Source organism: Geospiza fortis, unplaced genomic scaffold, assembly GCF_000277835.1.
Source record: "Geospiza fortis unplaced genomic scaffold, GeoFor_1.0 scaffold40, whole genome shotgun sequence".
Lineage (NCBI taxonomy): Eukaryota > Metazoa > Chordata > Aves > Passeriformes > Thraupidae > Geospiza > Geospiza fortis.
The window spans coordinates 8,399,930-8,423,697 of record NW_005054297.1 but is presented as its reverse complement, the minus strand read 5'-3'; positions in this window follow the sequence as shown (position 1 = coordinate 8,423,697).

Here is a 23,768-nt window from a genome sequence, read left to right as displayed (position 1 = left end):
TTTGTTGATTTGTGGGTGATGGGGAGGTAGAAAAAGGAGTTTACTGTCATTAATGCAGTAGTGGAGAGGAACTAAATATATTAGCTGAAACACCACCACCCCCACACAAATTCCCCTAGCTGTAAAAAGCAGTGATTGTTTACAAAACATTGTAAAAATTTTTTCTCTATTCTCCAGGAGTGTTAATTCCTGTCTTAAAGTATTATAGAAGAACAAGTAATCAGTAGTCAGTAGTTGAACACAGCATTATTTCAGTAGTCTTTGAATTATATATTAATATTTTAAATTTAATGAAAAAAAAAGTAATTTGATAAAAATTTGCATCTTCAAGCTATTTCCTTCAAAAATTTTAATTGGCACAGATCAAACCTCAAATCTAAATAGAAGTCTAGTATCAGCATCATGTACCAAAGTGAAATCACATTTTTCATGTAGATATGTGTTAAATTCAAGTTCAACAAAACAACTATTTTTATCTTCACTTACAGAAAATTACTAGCATCCTTTTAAAATCAGGTCAAGGGTAAAATGGAATGGAATTCCTAGATAAACCTTTTTTCTTAATCCCTGCAATGTAATTTGGAGACCTGGTGGTAAGTATTTGAAGATGGAATGTCGATACAATTTTTTTACTTTATTATAGTTGCTTTACAGCACATTCACCTCTTGTGGTGCCTTGCTGTGACCTAATACGAGTGAGGTCTGAATGTGGAGCAATCTAGATAGAAAAGACCACTTCAGCAGGGAAAAAATAATGACTTAGCTTTTGGAAGGCATTACAGTGAAGGGCTGAAGCTGATGCATGTTCCTCTGTGCTGCTTATCTGATGTATATTTTCTACTTTTTCTGCAAATTCATAACCTTAAAGAAAGGCTTATGTAAAGTTACAAAAGGCTGTTTCCACTGTATGTAGTTACTGTCAGGAATCTATTTTATGGTGAAGGGCCATTTTAAAACATATTTTCTCAACAGATTGTTCAGGACAATTGAGTCACTTGGAAACTTAAGCTTTCAAACAATTCCTTTCTTTTATGCTGAATGTCCTGATCTTACCTTCAGCCAAGAAAGATCATCTAGACTTGGAATACTGCCAATCTGCTCCTGTACAGCAGAAGATTATTTCCTAGATTTCTCTGCTCTTATTTAAATAATAACAGATGCAGACAAGTGGAGATCATCCACTGCTAATATGAGCAATGTAGAATTTATCCATTTTCTATAGCTAATCTGGACACTAAACAGAGTTAGTATTTTCTTTTGATTTTTTTTTTCCTTTAATACTGCACCACTGTTACAAGGAAATACCTTTCCCAGCTACTTAATTTCTCCACCACAAAATGGATGGTTAATGGACAAGATGATTCTGCCAGGTCTTGATCTGGAGGTGATTCAGCTATTACAGAACTAAATAGTATTATCTTACTGCATTCCCCCTTGACAAAATCAGTAAGTATAAAAACAGTGTAATACTCTAATATTAAAATTGATAGCATAGATATTTATAATATTTTAGAAAAAATATGCCTATACATTACTTATAGTAACAACCTATTGCTACACATGTAGTCTCATCATTCCACATGCATTAGGCAAATAATCCTGAAGTGCAGAGAAGGTCTGTAAACCACCAGAGAGAGTGGTGTATAAAATATTTTGAGGCAATTATAGTGCAAATTTCCAGCTGCAGATTGTAACGTGCGTTCAGGCTATGGTCATATTTAATACATCACAGGCATGAAATTTGTGTTTTGCTATGTCTTACATGGAAAGATGTTTCCATCTAGTTTTACTTTATAAATAATTAATGAAGGTGAGATAATGATGTCCTACCATGATTAGGTGTGCTGGCAAGGGTGACTCATCAATCCTAGCTCACCCCTGTGGAAAATAGCTTCTTGGATAACTTCACAGTCAAAGAGAAACATTACACTATGTACAGTATTTCAGCACACTTCCAATTCAATGTTACTTTCAATTCAAATTAGAAAATGAGAACTTTCTGGCAAATGAACAGTTTTTCCTTATTAGTGCTGAGTGGAAAAGAGGAAAAACAGCTATTGACAAGTGAAGATACATATCCCACCATATGGATTCTAACACTTTAATTATATTGTTCTCTTTCTTTTTATGGCAACTTTTAGTGATAATAATTTTTCAACTAATTAAAGACCAGCTGCTACTTAGCAAGCTAGGCACCCAATTAGGAATCCAAAACCTGGTAAACAACCTTTACTGCCAGACAGCTAGTTGAATCACCTCCTATCATGGGCATGGAAGTCTTTTTGTAGTTTTTATAAATGCACATTTTGGTTGTATTGACTGACTCTGCTGAATGCTCTTCCTTGAGACTAGCAAAAGAATCCAACATCATGTTCACTTTTTTTTTCAGGACAGCCTGCAATACTATGTGGTTTTCTATTTTATTTTTTAATGTTTGTTAAAAATTAAAACTTTTTTTTTAGAAAAAGGTGTACTGAGCATAAAACCCGATATATTTCCTGGATGCAAACAGCAGTTTGCCTGCAGCAGCTTCCAGCTACTTAATGGTATTAGAGAAATTATTTCAGATCGAAGTCTAGTTTCAACATGTAGTGTACCATCCATTATGAATGGCCATGTTTTTCCTGGCTAGTGCTGTGGAGTTAAGAAAATAATCCATATATATGTGTATATATATATATATATGAATATATAACTTGCCTTGACTTTGTTTATAAAATATTATCACTCTAAAACTCTTTAGGACCAGCAGTCATGGAAAAGAAGTCTTTGAAAATTGTCCTGACTTTCTTCACTGATCACTCTGATATATATGTTTACTTCTGAATTTAGTGGCAGAGACAATGGGAAAAGAGATGGAATTCTGCAGCTGACAGAACATGAATGTAAGTTCAGGTGCACAGTTGTGGAAAAATGTAAGATGAGTCATATGGAAATTGAAAGATTCATATGTATTACAGCAAACCATCTTTGGTGTTGTAGTAGGGATAATAAACTTCAATTTTATATACACTCTTGCTCAAAAAGACAAAAATATAGCGTATATCAACAGAGTGAAAAAGGTTGCAGCTACAAAACGTAGTTGTGAACTTTTCCCTGAATCTAATGCTTATTTAGCTAGCAGTGAGGAAAAAAAAAGCATCATTAACAGACCTAAAGGGAATTTTAAAAGCATGAGAGAAAGAAATTGAGAAGTCTTAGTAGGTTAAAAAGAAAATAAAATAATTTCTAAAGAAGCAATAAATTTTTTTTGTAAACTTGATATGTGAAGATTTATATTTCATAGTTTTAGTGATGAGAAATCAGTCATGTTTTCACAGCAGACTGACAACTTCAGATGAGAGAGAGTTTCCTGCACAAATGATAGCCAGTTCCTGTGGCAGCTGATGCTTTATTGCCTTTGGAGGTCTGTCAGCACAGAAGGTAAACTTCACAGAATGAAAAGTAGATCTTTCAATACAAATACAGCACAGTAAACCTTGAAATTATAAAAGAAAAAAACTTCTCAAAACAGCACAATAACTTTGTCAAAAGGAATGGACTCAGATGAAGATATTAGAAGAAATAGGTGCTTTATGAACTATGCAAACTTTTTCTTCTTTGTTTTTTCAAAAGCGAGAGAATTTAGTTACTTTGGAGAAAAATATAGATACTCTTTTGTGGTTTTACTGGAAAATGTATTTTCTAGCATCAAGATTAGATTAAGAAATGTCACAGATTTTCAGTCACTAGCATGAAATCAGGTGAGTTTCCCAGGCTCAGATTGTCCGCTAAATGCCTTTCTTGCCATAGTCTCATTCTGCACTCTACATTCTGACTCTCCTCAAGAAGAATCAAGATCATCTGCTGTAATATTTTCTCTCTGTTCCTGCCACATGTAAATGGCTAATTTTACATGGCTCTGCCCATCTCTTCTGTTAGTCTTGATCAAAGTGACAGAATTGTAAGCAGAATGACTCTATATGTCCTTCCCAGAATCAACCTGGAGCCAAGGACTCTCTTTTGCTACATACAAGAATTAGTTTATCAGCATCCTGCAAGAACCAGTTCCCTACTCTCTGCACTTGTTGAGCTGTTAAGGATTTTAGCCTACAGCTCTGCTGAAAGCTCAAGGTTTTGTTATGCTGCTAATCCTTTTTTAAAACCTCATCCCATAACAACAGACTAAAGGAAAACAAAAAAGACAAAACACACACATGCAAAAGTGGTAGAAAAGTGATATTGGAATTGTAGTTTTCTCTTTGTGGATGACGTTGTTTTCATGGATCTGGGACAGCAGACATGGTGGTATTAACGGTGGAGTGCACTTCAAGCAACACACTAGCTTCATGAAGTTGCACTGAAAATAAGCTGGTAAAAAAATTTCTATTATTTAGGATTAGATTAAAGCTGAAATCAAGTTATGGCCATCAGAGCTGGGTTGAAGTTTCTCAAAGATGTTTTGAACAGCTTTCCTTTCTGAACTTCTTTTGCAAATTAATTTCTTTTAACCCAAATAAAAGTATTCTGAGCTTTTGTGAGACATTCATAGTATTAATGTTTCTGAGTATTGTGAATGCTAAGCAGCTGTTCTGCAAAGTTAAATAACTTGGCTGTTTCTCAGTATTTTTTGTGAATAATTGATGAGCTTAGTGTACTTTATGGATTGTCTACTTGTTATATTTAATTTTGTCCCTTTTTCTTCTCTTAAGCCCAATGAAAATAAATTTAAAACTGTACCCAAGTAATATGGTTTTACTTTGTATACGTTGTAAAAAGAACATCTCAGCATTAGATGTTTCAATGTAGTGTTGACTTATTCGATTGGAATTGGAATTTGGTTATCTTCTCCCATCTATTCCAATTGACCATATGTTATAATCTGATCAGTGAGACTTGTCTCTATTCGAATTAATGTGCAAATGAAACCATATACTGAAATCAATAATATAGATTTTATTTTCTTTTCAGTCATCACCTTTATACAATCCAGGTTCCACGTATCCACAGGGTGGTTGCAGATATTTGGGGCAGTTTATACATATGCTACCCCAAATTGTTTGTTATAATTTGGGGTTGCATGTGCATAAGCAGTTACTTCCTTTTCCATAGTTTGCCACAGTGGGGATTTTTGTCCAGAGGCAGTAACCAGGATGTTTTAACCAGAACTTAGCTCTGCTAGGCCTGGAATAAGCACCTTCCTCTTATTTTTATTTCAAGTACTCACTGTGGTGGCTTAATTACGGCAAGTTACTTCTCTGGCTTTGACAGTGTTTTGAGACAGAAAGCTATGCTCAGTAAGTCCTTTCAACTTATGACATTGGGAATATACAGTTATTTGCTTTTTACACTCAATGTTTAACTTTGTAACTTTATCTATGGGTAGCCTTTAAATTTAGAAGTGGATTTTTTTTTTTTTTGAGAATTCTTTTCATTGTGGCTTTACCCAGAAATTTGTCTTAGTATTCTAGAATATGCAGAAATGCATGGCATGGAGGTGGGGCTGATGATGGTGGCAGAAAAATCAGTAATGATGTACATTGAAAGGTGAATTCAGCAGTACAGTAATGCTACAGTTGCTCTCTAGTAGGAGGAGTGCTATTCAAGTCGAATGCAACAATTTTACTGTTCCTAAACCAGTTAAATCTTAGGGATTTTTAAATACCTCGGCATAGGGCTGTAGAACTGGAAGGGGCCTGCTGCAACTTTATCCAGCCTCCTAAAATTACTTGTGCAAAAAACCCTACAAAACAAAACCCCAAATCCAAAACAGAATCTTCATCTTCCCTGACACTCACAATCGAGGTCCCACACTGGCCACACTAAATGATGAAGCAAAGACTAGTGCTGCTTAACCTAAAGTAGCAAAGTAGCACAATAATGGGAACAGGGAAGAGAAAGAAAATTAAATGGGTTACCAATGGATCACATGCTGAGCTGACTGTGGGAGGTATAGTGTGCCACATTTGGCCAAGATAGATTTTGAAATATTTTTTTTTTCTGAGAGAGAGGAAAAAAAAAACCAGACTAAAATTTTAAACTATCAAGAAATTTCAGTAATGACCTAGAGATTCTAAAGCCGCAGCATAACCATGCATTGTGACCAGTCTTCAGATATAGGCAATCTCTAGTGTTACATAAGAAGTTTTTTCTTGAAGGAGAGCAAGAAGATGAGGGGAATCCTCCTGCAATGCAATCAACTAGCTTCTGGCATTACACAGAAAAGAGATTAATCCTCATGCTGCAAAAAACAAATGAGACAGCACAACTTTCCTCGGGTGATTCCACCCTTCCTCCATTATTTCAGAAATGCATGTACAGGAATTTACATCTGTGCGCAGATTAGTGTGGGAACAGGCGTTTGAGGTCACACTGCAAGTACAGCTTGCACAGCTTTGGGTTTTTTTTTCACAGATCTGACAGAAGTCATTATACAAATTATAGGAACTGTATTTCATTGATGGAATAGAAGAAAATAATGCATTCCAGTATTTATCCAAAGATTACCAATAATTTCCTGTTCAATGTCATTTCTTTTTTTTTTTCTGTAGGTGGCAAGTAAGATTGATACTTTTCTTTTTACCTGTTTTTAAAATTTATTATTAATTTGATTTTTTAATGGCTATAAGAAGATAGAAAGTCTGCTCACCCAGAGTGTGAATGACGAGGCTGCAGTTTTATTTGGGACCCCAAATGCTAATTATTCACCAACATTGTTAATATTTTCTTTGTTCTTTTACACAGATCTTGATAAATACACAGGCACCTTTGTTTCTTACTTTTCCAGAAGAGAGTAGGGACTATCAGCCTGCAGCAGGTAAGGAAGACGGTCTGTGCAAGCTTGTGAAACACTGGAAATGTGTTACCAGTGCTTAATTTTTTCTTGGAGATATCAGGATATGAGATTGAATTTTGACTCTCAGAGGGAATGTTTAAAAATATCAGTTATTTTAATGCCCACTCTTTTGACTAACTGAATGCTTCACTAGGAAATGTCTTGTTAGGCGCTCCTTCTTGAAGGATGTCTTAACCTGAGCTGCAGTTTGTTTATAACAGCTCTGGCTGATAGGCTCCCTTTCTTTCTACCAGAATTCTGAAGAGTGCTTGAAAAATATACAATATTGTTTCTTTGTTCAAGCAAAACTACTATTATTATTTTCAGGATTTAAATATCTTCACTTATTTTGGGCATCTTAGTTTGGATGATGTAGTTTTCATTCTTACTGTATTTCAATTGGAACAAAGCCAAGTCAGGACTCAGCATTGTATGGTGCATCTCCAAGAATTAGAATAGCCTGCAGGTGATTTAAGGTAAAAGAATAGAATAAAAGAATCATTTATATATGGAAATTCAAGGATAGTTCTTGAATATCTTTATCGGTTTTATATTGTCACATTATTATCATCACTTATGTTATTTTTCCACAGGATGAAAATATATTTAATTTCTTTATGATAAAAGTGACAATCTACTAATCTTTATTCTTTATTAATCAAATGGAAAATACTCTTTTTATTTTTGAAGAAAGTTTTCCGGTTTCACTTTTTGTGAAAATGCAACAGCAATGACAACAGTACCTCTAAGGACTGTTAAATCTTTAGGAAAATGAAAGAAGCATGGTCTACCAAGAAAATTGTTCTCTTGTTGCAAAGTATGTCCATTCCAGAAAAATAAAAGGGAATGAAGTTCTAACTTAAGGTTTGATAGAACCTCAACATTTGCACTTTATAGGAATATTTTATCATGTATTTCTCCATTCTGAGGTCATAAACTCTCTGCATTTTGATAGAAGGATAGAATAAAGGTGTAACAGCAAGTACAGGTTCCTGGAATTCAAAAAGGTGTAGCAACATATTAGTCATTCTTCTTCCATATATGGGTAGTGCTAGAAGTTCACATCTGGTGTAGAGCAATCAAACCACACAAAGAAATTACTGAACAATAAAAGAATTCTTCTGCTTTGACACATATTAGGAGCAATTATCCCTTTATAGTTGCTCATTTAACATATGCAAGTGACAAGTGTTTAGTACATCTGTTCAGCTGACAAAAGATCTTTACATTTTAGAACTTCTGACTTGTCTCTACAAGACAGATGAATTTGAAATAATAATTCCTTCTGAAGCCACCACTGTAGAATAAGGTAAAAATTCCTCTCATTGAAGTGTGTATCATATATCTGGCAGGTAAACCCAAAGAAACTTCCTTCTTTTATTAACTAAATCCACAGGAGACAGCAGGGTTTGAAAGATGTGTAACCTTCGGATGTTGCTGCAGTACAGGAACTCTACCATGCTGTTGAGTGCAATACTTTCTTCACTTTTTTCTTTTTCTTTTCCTGATATGCTATGGCACATTTAGCAGTGGAAGGGTAGATGTTGTGATCAGTGTAAGATTCTTCCAGATTTTAGGTCTTTAGAATTATATAGGAGGCTTTAATTTGGGTTTTTAAGAAGTACAATAAACAGTGTTATAGTGATCACTTGTTTTCTCAATCACTGACACATCTACTACTTTATAATGTGGATTTTATGTAGTATCGTATTTATGAAAAATTAACTGGTATACAAGCTGAATGTCTGCTGGATCATTTCCTAAGCACTCAGATATCACTAAAAAATTAACATGACAACCAAAAAGTGAATTATAGAACACAGGACCTGAAGACAAAGGAGGAAGAATGTAATTCAGAAGCATAAAGTCATCTCTGAAACAAAATTATAGCAAAGGTCTGTGGAAATAAACCTGGCAGTTTTCAACTGTACTGAAAACTGTGAAATATCTCCTTGAGCTCTCCAAAGATGCTCAGATGAGACAGAACAACTAAACAAGAATCAGGGATTTTCATCTGCTGGCCTTACTCATCGTCAAATTCTATCTGCAGAAACCCACACACTTATCAGACATTAAGACAGTCTAAAAAGGGCACACTAAACAAAAATAAAATCAGAGATTCAAGAAGTGATACTTTTCATTGTTGTTTAAAAACCCAACCAAACAAAAATCCCAAGCCCACTAAGATCAATTTGTCCCAGCAACAGAAATATAACAAATTCCTATTTCCAGTTTTCTGACATGTGCATATTTTTCTCAAATAGCAGCACATTTATCAAATAGCAACATTTTTTATCTTTTACTGCAATGCAGTTGCTTTTTCAATGATATGCAATAATTGCACATCTGTCTGTCCAAATTGTCATGCTTGGTAGAATATGCAAGCATCATAACCTTGGTTGTGTGCATGTTGTGGTGCTGCCTGCACAAGCACTGCATGCAGGAAAAGCCTCCAGAGGGATCCTGAGCTATTTAGAGAATTATGACCCCAGTTTTTTTCCTTAAAAGGTTATTTTTTCACTAACAATGTGTTTCTTCTGAGCTTTGTCTTTCCCTTCCTTTGCTCTTCATTCCTGATTGCCACCATTTTAGTAGCAAGTAAAATTAATTAAAAATCTCTCATTAAATGTTTTCATGCTTTTGTGTACTTTCCATTAAAATTTCATCCTCTTTTGTGCTTCCTTTCTGACTCCTTTTGAATATACATCTAAACTTCAGTCTCTTTTGTCATTTTCTTAAAAGCAAAATCTGAGACCCTTTTGCTCCTTTGTGAAGATCAGTGAGGATGTCTTGCTCCATGACAGAGTTTTAAAATGTGAATTTAAGGTTTCCCTTGAGTCCTAAATTATCAGCATCAAGAAAGGCAGTATTTCACACATACCCCTATCCTTTGTATGTATTGTTCTTTGCTGGTAGTTTTAGTTTCTTTATAAAGTCTGGTGAGTTGAACTATGATCCTTACTGGAACTACTTTCTTAGGTTTCCAAAATAATTGCTTTCAAGCCTGGTTTTGCTCTTTCCTAGCACTGAGTCTCCTTGTTGTCAGTGGGCAGTGTGAACTGGTCCTTCAAATTACAGCTTAAAAAAAATGGATACCTGTGCTGCCATGCAAATGCATTGGTGTTTGTGGGAAGGTGGAAAGGTTGAGAATCAGTGATTTACTTCAAACTAGGAATATTTTTTGTTTTCCTGCAAGGTGTAACCTGTATATTTGTAGTAACCAATGTTGTACCAACCGTACAGACAAAACACCTGACTGAGAAAATGTAGGTGTTGTCTGCACTCCTCTTAAGAAATAGTTAAATAAAAAGAATAATTTCCTTTTATGGTATTTGCTAGTTTTCAGAGATGAAAGTTAACTGAAGACTGAATGTGGTCCTTTGGTATGAAACCCTGGTTTCCCTGAAGGTGGCTGAAGTATACACCTTGGTCTAACCAGGGACCTAATTTTCACTTCTACTTTGTATATGTCCAGGAGGAGTATGGTGAGAGTTAAAAAAATGGTTTCAATTTAATCTGTGCCATCAGGAAGTGTGCTGTATTTTCTACTGTTAGAATAAACCCAAGTAGAAAGAAAGTGTGAAAGGACTAATCACTAGTGTAAGAATGAATGCAGGATATATCATGGCACAATATGAAGATATAATTTACATGAATGTATGAAGTCTGCTGAGGTCTCTTCAATATCCACATGAAGAGTGTGGCAAAGGAGTCGGCCAGCAGTATTGAATCTTGATAATGAGAAAATTAATTAAACTCAAAGTTTACTAGCACAATCTTACATTTGCAATTATTTACTCTATGTAATGTATATGCATATACATACATATATACATATTTATATATGTATGCATAATATGTATATGCACACTGCTAAAAAAAAGCCAATCAACCAACAACAACAAAACAAACAAGCAAACAAATCAAAACCAAGAAAGCACAAGCCCTTATGGTGCCAAAGCTACCTCTGTAAAGAAAAGCACATGGTTATGTTGGCATGGTGTCACCCTAGGAGACCCCTCATGAAAGAATTTAAAATTAAATTCCTTATTTTGTCATTCTTAATCTTGTGTTACAGTGGGATAATCTTAATCTGAGGGAAATATAGGGGTTTTTAATCTTCAGGTTTTGAAAGCAAGACAATTATTTTGAGCATATACACTTGCCGTAGGAAATGAAAGTGCATCTTGCATTGACCAAGAAAGCAAAGGGAAAGAAATTTACTATTATTCTTTCAAGTGAGTGATGTGAAGAGTAGAAGGAAGGACTGTACACTTCAGTATGGTGTTTCCCCCTTTTACGTTGCCACAATGTGACACTGACTTATATTAAGCTTATGATCCAATGTAATTCCCCCATCCTTTTCTATGGCATGTTTTTTGGTCTAGTCATTTTCCATTTTGGTGAGAAAGATTTTAAAATACAAGCACTATTTAATTTCAGGAGAGCAGGTCATTAACTGTCTCAAAATGCCAACACAGCTACTGAAAAGTAATAAAAAAACCTCTGTTATTTTCATTTATGACTGAGCAAGAAAAATTGGGCTGAACTGAAGTACCCATTACTCAGTTCAGATGTCGGGAAATTTAACAGATGCCTGTGAGGCACTGCATGTTGTCTAAGGAGTTAAAGGAACCTCTGAGTACATGACTAATGTGATCTGTCTGGAATGAAGTAGCTGAGAGTGATCCTGCATTGGAGAGGCACTAGGTTATCTTTCCAGCTCCATTCTGGTGCCCTGTATGGAGATAATATTGTTATAATGTGCCATGGCCTAAAGATGAACAGAGGACTTCAGTGGTGCTCAAATCTGTGCAGCAAAAAACCAGGTGCCTATTTACTTGGAATTTTGGCTCCTTTCCATATTATTTTTAATACTGTAAAAGAATGAGGTAAACAAAGAGAATTGCCGAAGAAAATTATTAGCTTTAAGTATAGAACACAAGCAAAACCAGATGCAAAATAAATAAATTGATAAAACCAATATATTTCTTATAAAAAGTATTGTATTATTTTCCCTTTATTTAAAATGTTTCATTTAATAAATTTTACACATAATTAATGAGATAAAATTTGTGAGCGTTTTTCTAGTGTTCAAAATTCCAGAGCTTCTGGCTTACTTTCCTGGGGTATCTAGGTCATATATTTTCTTTTATCTAGAATTTGAATCACATTGCTTAACTTTAAGAATCAGCATGAATTTCATGCCATCCATGGTAAGATTAATGAAATTTTCAACATAATGTTCATGGCAAAGCATTTTAAATGATTATTTTATTTATGTGTAAAATTACCTGTCCTTAACTAATACTACTGTGAACTTGATTATATGGGTCAAGAGTACCAATATAAGGAAATTTTGCATTTAATTCAATAAAAATGCATATGAACATTTTTTCATATGTATTTAGATACTTTAAAAAGTACATAACTCCATTTTCACTAAAACTTGTTTCACTTGAAACAATTGAAATTGGCTTCCAGTTAAAAGAAAGTAACTTTATTGCTTTCTTGCTAATTTTTGGTCATGATCTTTTCGTGTATTACCTCAAAGCAGCAAGAAAACATGATAATTTGAGATAAAGGTAATTCAGGATTTCAAAACGGGCTAACCTTCTTTTAGAAATTTTATTATTATGAGCAAGGAGAGGTTTATTTTCATGCATCCTATATTCCTGCAGAGTCACAAGACAGAAAGGAAATGTCAAGGTAAGCACAAGTTTATACTGAGAAACTGAAAAAAACTTTCCCTGCTACTCATTTTTCCTCATGCTCTTCCCTTGCTCCAGCGTGGGGTTCATCCCACAGGCTGCAGGCTTCCACTAACTTTGCCAATGTCCTTGCCATGGGCTGCAGTTCTTCACAGAATGCTTAAGCATGTGTCACTTCCATGAGATGCAGCCCATGTGCTCCAGTGGTGGATCCTCAGGGGCTGGAGAAGGATATCTGCTCCACTGTGGATATAACCTCCATGTTCTCCACGGGCTGAGGGGAATCCCTGCTCCTGTGCCTTGAGAACCTCTTGCTCTCCTTCTTCATGGACTCCACCTAGTGTCTACAGGGCTGTTGCTGATTCCTGTCGCTCCTCTCTCTCACAGCTGCCGTGCATCTTTGCCCTTTCTCAAATGTTGGTTGAGGAACTCTGGCATGCTCTGTGGTGGGTCCATTGGAACTGGCTGGAGCCAGCAGTTTCCAGCCATCCACAGTTCCTCCCTCCTGCCAGTGCCTGGACACCAGCACCAGGCAACCACACCTGAATTCACGCAGGCTGATGGACACCTGCTGAGGTGCCACCACCAGCAAGGTCCTTCCTTGGAAGGAATCAGAGTGTATCCCACTGATCTTACATGCTGAGATGGCAAGTCTCTATTTCTTTGATGCTCCTGTGCTGAACAGGTAAACATACAGGTAAGTTTATTAATAGGGTTTATTCTTGTGTAATCTCTTTTCATTGTAGCTGCTTGAGTATTTAGTGTTAAAATATATTTATTTTGCCGGAGTGGGGACCTTAATTTTTTCCCCTGTTGCTCAATGCCATATGATGCCAGGAGCAGCAGGAGGGCTGGCATGGCCCTCACCAGCGTGGTTCCTCCTGCACTTACGGTTTGTTCCCTGGTCAAACCTTAGCTAGATGCTGAAACACCAAGTAGCAAACATGGCTGAATGCAGGTAGCCTCTGAGAAAGGTTGTGGAGCTCTTTTCCAATGCCTGAGGTTATTCTGTTTCCACTGATTTGAGATTTTACTCAGTATTCTATTGTTTCATGATAATTTCATATTGAATGGTTTACAGATTCAGCACAGCATTACCAGAACATGCTGAAAACTGGTGCTTCCAATTCATAATTAGAAAAAAATGGGACCTACAGTCAGAGATTTAAATAAATTATTTGGAAACTGCTGCATTGCAATGTCTGTGAAATTGCTTCCAGGCTTTTAAAAAGCAGCTTTTTCACTTGAGTTTCTGTTTGGATTTTATGCAAAGCATGTTCATTTATCTACAAATGAATCCTAATGAGGAGCCTTTCAGGTTTCATGATGTGCAAAAGATTTCTGCAGAAACTGAAGCCACTCACATACAAATTCTTTCTTACCTTGTTTCAGTGGTGGATCCTCTGATACTAGAAATGAATTTTTCACATCTGACTCCTCAGAGCAGTTGGTGGCTTAGTAATAACATTTCAGCACCTGCAAATGCCATATTAGAAACACTTTCATGACTCCCTCGCACCCCTGCACCAGGACTCACTTGCTGCAAAAATCTTCAGGATTTTCTCTGCAGTCAATTTTACACTTTGTAACCCAATCTATCAAGAATATTCCCATTTGTATGGCAATACAGCCCTGGACTTTCTGTAAATTTTAAAGTATCTATAGGGATTAAAGTAAAATTATATTTTTGCTGTGACAGAAAATAATATTCCCAAGTGTATTTAACCAACAGAAGCATGTCCTTCAATAGCAGTGAGCATATTTATTTTGATTGTTGCTGTATTTGCACCTACTGTTGTGTTTTTGAAAAGGTTATGTGTGTTTTATTTAATGGTTCAGTGGCAATATAAAAATTAAGATGAATAGGAAAATAGATGACATATCTCTAGATTTAATTGATATTTTAACTCAAGTTGAATCATTTATTGTTGTTTATATCAGACTTATTTCCATCATGGTCCAAGCATTTGCATGATTCTTTAAGTATTTTTCATACGTTGATTCCACTTTGAGAAATTTGACTCATATTTCCTTAAATGCAAGACAAACAATGTCTCCTGGTTTCTACCAAGTAAAGCAACAAAGAGAAATGCATAAAAGATACACTACCCAAACAAAAAAACATATTCATGAATGTAATTCCCTTTCCCTATAGACACAATCCAACAATCTAAGTGCTAAAATACTGAAATATAAATCCTAGTGTAGGTATGTAATACCTGCTAAAGAAGTTTCATGTTCTAAACAGCAGTTTCAAAACAGAATGTTGTAAAAGTACATGTGTCAAAACAGAATTTGATGTGGGTTAAACTAACTTGAAAAAAAAAAAGACAAAAAGATTTGTGTGAGGTACAGATAAAGAATGTTTTATTCTGTGCTGTTCAGGTACATTATTTTTTTTGTGACTGCTTGATGAAATACTTTACTGAAAGAATTAGAATTTTAAATAGAATTCTATCATTTACAAAGCAGAGAAATCGAGGAGCCCTAAAACATCAGCCATCTTAATGAAATTTTTTGGGGGTTTTTTAGTGCAAGAGAGTAATCATCTTGCTACTTGTGTCTGAACACACAAAGTCCATTTTCATTTTAAAAGCTTCACTCAAATGATTTTCAGTATTGAGTTATAATTACCTCTGCACTTTTCTTATTGCTGTCAGTGTTGTTTACCTTTAGGTAGAAAGTTTGACTCCCTCCAGGATGAAGAGTAACTTGGATTATCCTCTTTTCAGGCAAAAATGAATGGTAAATAAAATTATTTGTGTCATCACTCTTCCAGACCTCAATTGAGATACCTTTGTGCTGCTTTCCTTGAAGTGCTGGAGTTACACACAGCATTAGGATTTCTGATGAACAGCTGTTTCTAACATTTTAAATTTGGCCAGTAAGAAGTACTTTTTATTATAGTTACTTCAGATTCCAATGGCAGCATCCAAGGGTTTGCAGAATGTTGCTACAGAAAGAATCATTTTCCATCTCCTAAGCCCAGCTGCTGCCAGTCTCAGGTTCATTCTGTTTCTTTATCGAGACCTCAGCATGTTTATGCTGCCTGCTTCTCTACTTCTACTATGCATCTCAGGGATTTGATCCTAGAATTCTCCTAGAGATGGACTGCTGGTAGTGCCCTGCACTGACTAGTTCTCTGGCATTCATGTTATTTCAGGCATCTAATTCTCTGCCATTTGAGTGTATCTCAAATTATGACAGTTAGGAATGTTAACTGAAATTTTGAGAATAATTAGAATCTGTACAAATATCCAGTTTGTGTGTGCTGTTTATGCATTTATGGCAAGTGTTCCACCTGCCCTTATGATATAGCTGTCTCTCTCTAGATCCACAAAATATTTAAGTTCCTTACTGATTCCCTCTGCTGTTATCTCCAGATCCTGCTCCTGTTTTTTGGCCCATCCCACTGAATCACCAGTCACTTGCTGCTCTTTACAGTGCAGGACACAGGAGTTTTCCTTCACCCTTGGGAAGAGAAAGGTGTGCAGCTGTATCCCCTGTGGCCCCTGAGTGGCCAGCTGGGCTGTGCTTAGGTATGTAGGCCGCCAAGTTTAGAAAAAGCCTTTGAGACTCTCCTGTCAACAGTCAGACCTGGAAAACAAGATCAAAAATGTGTGCACATGTGAGGGAAAGGAAAGAAACAATGATATCATAGGAAGTTAATTTCGTGAAGATTCAAGGTTAATACATAGATGGAACATCACCTTTGTATTACATTCGCTTGATATTTGTAAGGTATATATTCAATAAAAGGGTCAAAAAAGAAAAGTAGGGCTGAAAAATTTCTATGTGAGAGCATTTTCAAAGACTATTCCTTAAACATTTATGAAGAGAAACCAGGAGACTCCACAGAAAATTCAAATTGTGAAATTCTACATCAACTATTTTTGCAAGAGAAAAGTCTCAATTACTCTTATTTCAGAATATGATCTCCTTTTCATAATTGCTGTCAGAGTCCCCCATAATACTTATTTCAGACTTTTTCTGAAGAATATCACAAGGCACATAACAAAGAAGAGTATTTATACATAAAGAATTGCTTGATAAGGTATCCTTTTGGGCAGTAATGCAAAGGGAATTGTGAGATGCTACAGTAAGTAGACAACTTCCTAATAAGTACAGTTAGTAGAAAAGTTAGCTTTTACTATCTTCAGGTACTTAAAACCCCTCCCCCCATCTTTTATTTTGGAGTTGGGAATAAACAAGACTTATGTTCATTTTCATATTTACAAGACTAGATAATGCCCTCTGTATCTCTACAATAGTAGTTTTGCAATTAAAATTTCCTTAGTCTATATGGTGGAAAGTAATTTACCGATATCAACTTGAACTTTCAATAACAGATACTAAAAACACAGCATAGCACAATAGCATTTTATATTGTATGAAACCATTCCTGTCTGATCAATAATGTATTTCTTCTTAATTATTCAATATTATTTAGTGAAAATTTTATGCCTACTGGAATATTAATATGATATAATAACTGTAAATACAACCATTTAAATTAAAATACTTTAGCAAAAGTTTTGATGCATTGATATTCATTACAAAGCAAAGTAATCTATTGAAGTGCAAAACAAAGACAAAGAATTATAAAATTCCTTAAGAATTGCAGGAAAATTATCTTTATAAATCATATACCTGATTTTTTTTCTTTCAAACACTAATCTATATATAAATCATAGATCTGAAATATTCATAAATATTCTGGGTTTCTATTTATTTTTCATGGCCTGTGTATAACTTTTTTGTTTCTCAGAGCTTTTAGGAACAAAAGATGCTCCTATTTAGGGTTTTAGGATGTCAATCTCAGATCTCCAGAAATTTAAATTTTCTTTTAACTGAAAAGGCTCATTCTAGATGGAGAATATACCAGATAATATATTCCTGTGAGAACCATGAAAGTACTACCAAACTTCTGGTAGTACATTTATGTAAGGGTTATAACATCACCAGGCAGACAACCTCCACAGTGAAGAGCTGCTTCAGATCCATTGTAGACTTCAGGCTGTGGCTACAGTCCTGGGTTCACTGATTTTAATAGCAGAAGTCTTCTGATGGGACATCATTTCTCAGTGGTGCAGGGAAAATGTCTCATTGCATGTCCCCTCTGCTGAAGGTGTCTGACCATAGTTGTCTGTGATACCTGGGCAAACATGGAGCAGGGAAAGGTGGAAACAAATGACAAAGAAATTCTGCAGAAGGGGAAATGAAAATTTTTGCAGAACTTTTTAAAAATCTGCCTCATGCTAGTACCATTAGGTACTTATTTGGAAATTTAAAAAGCTATATTTCTAAGCTATATTAGTTATATTCCTAAACAGGAATATAGCAAGCTCTCTCTCCCCCCAAAAAACTAAGAAATCATGTAGCAGAATAGGAGATAAAGGAAGTTTATGAGATTCCGAGATCTGAGATTTATGAACACTTTAAACACATGAACTTGTACAGTCTTTGGAGTAATAATCTCAGACAAACTGGAAATGAGTCTGTTCAAGGGATCCTTTCATTAAGGATCCTAAGCTACCTAAAACATATGAAATCTGCAGCTCCTAATACTGAGGCTGCCTCTATGAGGACTGCCTCAGGTAGTGCCACATCCCATCCAGTCATCCCTCGCTGATGGTGCTGCTGTGTGGGGCTGTTCTCAGGGTCAATGCACATGCTTGAGTTACCTTGTTCAATGGTACCTACAGTACTGTGAAATTATGAAAAGAGTAAGAAGGAATTAATTAGAAAGGAGATAACCTTCACAGAAGCAAAAGAGGGGCAAAAATTTATTGTATCGCATTTTCCCTTTCACTATCAAGTATATTGCTGTTCCTTTGGTAGAAATGGCTATTTTCACAACAGCAGCACCTTATTGTCACAGCTATATGTTTCAGACTGTCAAAATGTAATAGGCCTTACTAAACTGCTGCTGGTGGCTAAGACATGATGCTTAAAACAAAGCCAACAACACAAAAATAAAGCCAACAAATAATGGATATTCCTCTCTCAAAGATGCAATATTAGCAATAAAGCAAAGGCCTAGACCACTTAAAATAACAGAGGTTATGAATAATGTTGTAAACTGTTCAGAGACATTCTAATTAAAGTAGGCTGAGATATCTCTACCATGAGATGCCCTCTGAAAAGCCACATAACTTGCATATGCCCATGCTTAGATAGGTGTCTGATAGATAGGTTGTTGGTTCAGACCTGGACTTTAATTTGTTGTAACATTTCATACAATTTCTTTCTAATTTTTACCTCACAGATTTTCTGTTCTTCAGTAAATGCATAAACCCAAAGTACTGGGAAAACACAATCAGCTAGAAGAGGACAGAGAGCTGTACAGGACACCGGTCTACTGAGGCAGACCAATGACCCCTCTAACCTGCATGTTTCAGCTCTTTAGACAACCAAGAGAGTCCCCAAAGTCATCCCCATGGGACATCACTTGGGGTTCTTCTCTATCCCAGGCAGAAACTATTAAGTCTTAAACCTTCGTTTTCTATTTTTACATCAGCTTTCATCTAATAAAATATTTCCCACCTTCCAAGACTACGTTTGTGGCAGCTTTGTTCCTGTCTAAGCTTTTAGCGTTGTATCTTCTCAAGTGTTTCTGAAAGACGCAAGTACTTTATGTCCACTGAATCCTCTTTATCCATGCATTTAATTACATGCTCACAAAGTGCTAGGAAATTAGTCAGACAGCCTTGTTCTTCACAAATTCCTAGCCCTTCTTGGTTATAGACTCTTCTCCTTTAGCAGAGATACCAGTTTCCTCAAAAGTCATTCAGATCTTGAGACTGGAAATATTGCTGCAAACCATTCCTTTTCATTTATTAATTTATTTTCAGGAAAGATTTAACAAATATTTAAGGGTTTGCATCAGTGTTTCTGTGTGTTGCATGGAAGTCTCTCCAAGAACCCCAGTACCTGAGTTGAAAAGAGAAAAATGGAGGGAGGGAAGGGGAAAAAATCTCTCTTTTACCCTCTCAATGTCCCCCCATTTTAAATACAGCATTTGAGGAAAAACTAGAAGTGTCATCTCAAGTACAAAAGCAGTGGAGCTACTGCATTTTTTTCATGAAGGTTTAAATTCATAAATGCTATAATTACAGTTAGCAGTAAGCAATATGACCAGTAAGCATATCCACTTGTTCAAATCCTGCAGTGTTTGCCTATGTGGGAAACCCTGAGAATTCTAATTTAAGGCTTTGAGTCACCTCAAACTAAGATAGGGAAGTATAGTTGTTTGTTATAAGGCAAGGCACAATACTGTAATTACTTTTTATGCCACTGTCAGCATCTTTAATAAGTATATGTGCTCTCCTCAGCCTGTGTACTAAACCTTGATGCAGTGGGTATAGAAAAAATTGGCACTTCTTTGTCCTGCTTTGTCCTTTCTATTAAAGTTGTACAGCTAAAACTGAGTTAAAGATTCTGCTTTCTAAATAATGAATAGAAAAGATGCTTATTTTCTTTATTTGTGGCATTATTGAACACTTGGAACACATTAGAAACAGATTTCAGGGTTTGCAGACTGCTCATCATGCAAAGTAGGGGAAGTATAACCTTTGGAATATTTTTTTTTCTGTTTTTCTCATTCTTGGCAAAATCTTATCTGTTCTAGAGGTACTGACCTTTTTCCTGTCAAACATAAGAAATATGTTAATAAAAATGAACAATATAATAAATTAAGTGCAGAATGACTATTCCTAACTTTGATCTCAGAATGTATCATATCTGTTTCAACCTATAGAATCATTTATGTTCCCCTAATCTTGCTTGTCTCCTTAGTCCTGTTTCCCCTTTTCACTTAACCTTTTCAGAAAAATCTCATCTCCTTTTAAGTCTTGCTTTCTCTTGGGTTTTAAGCTGTGTCAATTCCAGTAGCATTACAACTTCAATATCTGTGGTAGTTAGCAGATGACAAAGCCAGTATCTTGTTGAAGGACTTTCTGAATAAGTGATCAGATACGTTCAGTGTGATGATTTAGTTTCAGACTATAAGCCATAGGACATCCTCAACTTTTCACCTGCAATGAAAGAAAATACTGTCTTGATTTTTAAGTTGCCAAATGGAACCTGTATAACCTGTTCTAATTACTTCCCCTCACAGTTAAAAATGTGTACCTGATTAAAAGGCTGTGTTTGTCTAACTTCAGCTGCCAGCCATAGGTCTTGTTACGTTGCCAGCTGCGAGGCTGAAAGCTCATTATCATTCCATTATTACTTTCATTCATATTTTGTTGCTGCTTTAAGAATAAACTCTTAACTGGTATTTCTAACTGTGCTGTAAAGTCACCTGAAATGTCACTCACCACAGCCGCTCATTTGGGGCATGGCTCGGCAAAGAACATGCAGTGGGTAATCAGAGCAACTGAATTTTTTTTCAAGATGCTGGCAAGCATAAATTTAAATTCTGAACAGCTGTCATGTTTCACCATATTCCTGCCCCTCTTTTATTTACTATTTACAAATATTCATGTGAATGCCTTATTGTTCCAATGGATTTTTGGAGAATAGCTACTCTACTTATAGAGACACGTATTTGCATGCAAATAAGTATTTCTAAAATAAAAAGATTATTATATTTTTCCATTTAAAAACACTTAACCAACCAATCAAGGAAGAGAAACAAACTCTAAGCATTAGATGACCACTGACATGCCCTGAATAGAGAGTAGCAAACAGCTGAATCCACAAAATGTTTAAGGACATTTTTGTCTATCTGTCTAGTAGGTCTAAAAAATAAGCATTTTCACATAAATAATCTTTGTTTACTGAACAGATCTCCATGCAAATTTTGTTTACTGTGAATAATTCCCTGTTGTTCTAAAAGCAAAAATTATTTTCATCCACTTCTCATACAGAAAGAATGCTATCAACCATCAAAAGCTGGTCTTTAGAACAGTCTTGGCTTTCATAATTTCAGAATGTGCTTGCTTTTGGTGCTCCTGCAGTGTGAAATGTTATCTCGTTAGGTCACTGCTTTCATTCACTGAAGTGCTGGAAGTGGAGCAGGTGATAGTGCCTGCATAGATAAAACACATTCTCAATACCTCTCTTAAAATATTAGAACTGCTGGTCAGGCGTGCTCAGACTTGTTCAGGAATTTTAGGTTCTCAGTGTTCACAGATGAAAGTACAAACTGTTTGATCTCAGTGCACATGGTGACATCTTGGATGGGTACAATGAAATCTTTCTGCCATGCTTGTGAGTAGCTGTGGGAATGTATTTACAGCTCAGTGACTGAATTTGCAAATCTGTTTCTCTTTTCACTTACAGCATGAAAAGTGGTATAATATTTGTTTCTGTTTCAAGAAGTCAATGGTCTAATAAATATCTCTTTTCTTTCAAGTGGGAGTAGAGAGAGCAGAATATGTTCCCTAAATATCTATTTCAGAGAAAACTAAATTGCATCTGATTAGCTTTTTATCTAATTAATAGGAAGCCATCATTTGTGAAGTAGACAAGTTTATAGGCATGTAAGATGTGACAAGATATTTCTCTAATTTGCCCTTTAGCTATTCTTTTGTGGAAATCTATTTTTCATTGCCTGGAGATTTTAAACATTTCCCAGATCTATTTTAGAAACTGGAGAGGCCTCATTGTCTTTCTCTTGAATTTTCTACTCTGAAACTAGCTCTGGTGATGAATAAATGTACTTTGTATGCTCTTGGCACTGGCACTAACAGCTTAAAACTGGAAATTAATTTTTAAACACCAGGCTTCTGTGACCACTGCACTGCTATTAGGCTCTCTGGCATGATCTTCAGTTTCACTCAGTCACAGTTGATAACAGCTTGTTTTTCCTTTTATTTTTTCTTTTCTGTGTTTTTTTTTATTTCTAACCTCTGTTTTATGGTGCAGGTTACCTTTCCCTTAAAATTAATATTTAACTCAAAGTATATTGGGAAACAAAAAAAAAAAAAACACCTCTTAGGACAGGTACATCCTGATAGTCTCACAGTTTTCACTTTGTCTGCAAATAATAGAATTTCAGTTTGGCACAGCTGTTTGCACCTTAGTGAAAAAACATGGAATTGGCAGTTTTCTGTTCCGTTCAATGGCTGTCCTGCTGTAAAAAAAAAACAAAACTGCGGCATCAGCGGGCCCAGCAATTGGAATCTTTCAAAGGAAATACCTGAGAAGGAAAAGTCAGCTGTCTCTTCCAAAGTTTTATCCTTGCTGTCTGAAGGAAAGAAAATAAGCTGGTACATCCATTGCCAGCCTGGGTGTTTTAGTTGTCTTCTAAAATGGTCCTTGGAATCATGACTGTCTTGATTGGCATCAAAATACAGATGAAGATCTCTGATACGTAGTAGAAGAAGGATGAAGCCAAAAAATCTCAGATAAGAGTTGGGAAGCATGCACTTCAAATGTACATCTCTCCACTCCTCTGGGACCAGTGCTGAATAGGTTTCAGAACACTTGAGAATGAAGGTGTTTCTCTGGGAGCTCAAATATTTCTATTTTTTTTGTCTCCCTTCTGAATACAGCGCATTAGTTGAAGCAAAAACTTTACTGCTGGTAAAGCCAGGTACTTCCTCTATGTTATTGTTGCTACAAGTGTAAGTAAGCCACAGTGTGACATTGTGTTGCAGCTGGGATATGCTCTAGGTATTTCAGATATGTTCTAAATTTTTCTAAAAGCATCTTTTTTATATCAGTGTGCCAACTAAAAATATTCATTTGGTGTGATAATAAAACAAAGATTTTACAGTTGCTGATATAGACTGTCACAGTAATTTTTTGTTTCACTAAGGAATTTATATGAAATATATATGTATACTGATATATTGTAATAACAGACAAGCATCATTTATCTTATGGTATGTGTTGATACTACCTTTAATGCTGAAGCAGGTTCCAGAGTTTCTGAGGGCAGATTTTATGGTCTTGAATATTTTATCCCAACACTAACAGTGAGTAAGGTTTAGTTCACACACGTCAATGGTTTTAATGCAGCAACCTATTCAACTGGATCTAAGACATAAAAATTCTTTAGCTTGCTTGGAAGGCTTATTCAACACTGTGAACTTGAGCTTAGCTGAATCACAATGTGGCAATGCAAAGGAGCCTACAGAAAACTAAATTAAAGATATAAATTAAAAATTCAGAGCAGAAGCTATTGTGAAAAGTTTGCTCTATGTAGAAACAAAATGTTGGAATGCTTGAATAAGTTATTGTTCCATGTAGAATATCAAGTTTCTCTCTTCCAATTTATTCTGAAATGTAAT